The sequence below is a fragment of the Pteropus vampyrus genome, unplaced genomic scaffold (genome assembly GCF_000151845.1).
Source record: "Pteropus vampyrus isolate Shadow unplaced genomic scaffold, Pvam_2.0 Scaffold385, whole genome shotgun sequence".
In the NCBI taxonomy this organism is placed as follows: Eukaryota; Metazoa; Chordata; class Mammalia; order Chiroptera; family Pteropodidae; genus Pteropus; species Pteropus vampyrus.
The window spans coordinates 6,569-7,954 of NW_011889166.1; the positions used below are offsets into that span (position 1 = coordinate 6,569).

The following is a 1,386-nucleotide window of genomic DNA, read 5'->3' on the forward strand; positions in this document are numbered from 1 at the left end:
TATACTGACTTTATAAAGAAATTTCCCTCCACATTTTTACGAAATCCTTAAGAGTTCGCTTTTCTTATTTAGATTCCAATCCAACTAGGATTTATATTTTTATACAAAATGAAGCAGAAATCTGATTTTTTTCTGTAAGATAGTCCATTTCTTTCTTCTGTTCATTTATTTCACTTATTCATTTTTTTCATTTACTGAATAGTCCATCCTACCCCACTGTCGTTTAATTCCGCTTCTTCCATATAAGACAGGTAGGTGTCTTTCTGAGCCCCTCCTCTGTCTTCTTGGTCTACTTATCTATACCTGGCACAATATGATAAAGTTAGATTTTATTACTTTTTACTTTATTGTAATAAACCCCCATTATCTCCTTTCCATAATAACTACAAAAAAATTATTTCATTGGTTCACAATTTTTAGAATAACGCATATGTGCTTTTATGCTACTTAGAATATTTGGTTGTTTAATTATATCCCCCATCAGGTGGTAAAGATAGTAATAAAAATAATTTTTGCATATCAAGAGCGTTAAAGAAAATACAGATCGGTGACTTGGGTATTTTGTAGTGTGTGTGTTTTTCCAATGTTCAATGTAAAAAATATATATTCTTTTAAAAAAGAGGCTGAACAGAAATGAAATTTCAAACAACCCAGCAATCAATTTGCCAGTCTTTTAAAAATCTCGATCGATAATAAAACTTTGTTCAAGAGATCATCTCCTTAGACCTGATAAAAACAGAACTATTGTTATCCTCCTATGACATCTCATAACATTTTTCTCCTTAAAAATCTCTCCTTTCTTTTAGCCATCATAAAGGCAGGGCAGGGTCACTGCCAAGAACTGAGGAGTCAGCACATCTGAACGGAAGGAAGGGAGAGTGTCTTCCAGCCCAGACCTGCTACCGTTTAGCAAGTCACGAAATCTCTTTTGGTATCTCGGGTTTTTTAGTTTTTACTTTTTTTTTTTATGTTTAAAATAAGAATCATGCCTTCTGTCTGAGGATACTGTATCAATAATTTAAAATGAGACATGAAAATTATTTGTGCACTACAAAACCTCACACACTATTTTTACGCCTCTATTGAGGTACAGTTGAGTTGTAAGAGTTTGTCATATATCCTAAGTACAGACTTTTGTCAGGAATGTGTTTTGTAACTGTTGTTTCCCAGTCTGTGGTTTGCATTTTCACTTTCATAATAGCGCCTTTGAATAGTAAAATTTTTAATTTTGATCAAGCCTATTGATCAGGGTTTTTTCTTTAATGGCTCATTTTTTTTGGTATATTCTATTTAAGACATAGCTTTCTAACCTAAAATCTTCTCTCACGTTTTCTTCTATAGGTTTAATAGTTAACTTTTAACTCTATGACCCATTTTGAGTTAATT

General features: G+C 32.1%; 1 protein-coding gene across 1 annotated transcript in view; it reads right to left on the bottom strand.

The window, feature by feature from the left end:
- Positions 1-1,386, bottom strand: part of LOC111731569 (adenylate cyclase type 2-like) — a 34,854-nt gene that overhangs the window by 1,847 nt on the left and 31,621 nt on the right. The gene's annotated exons all lie outside the window — the stretch shown is intronic.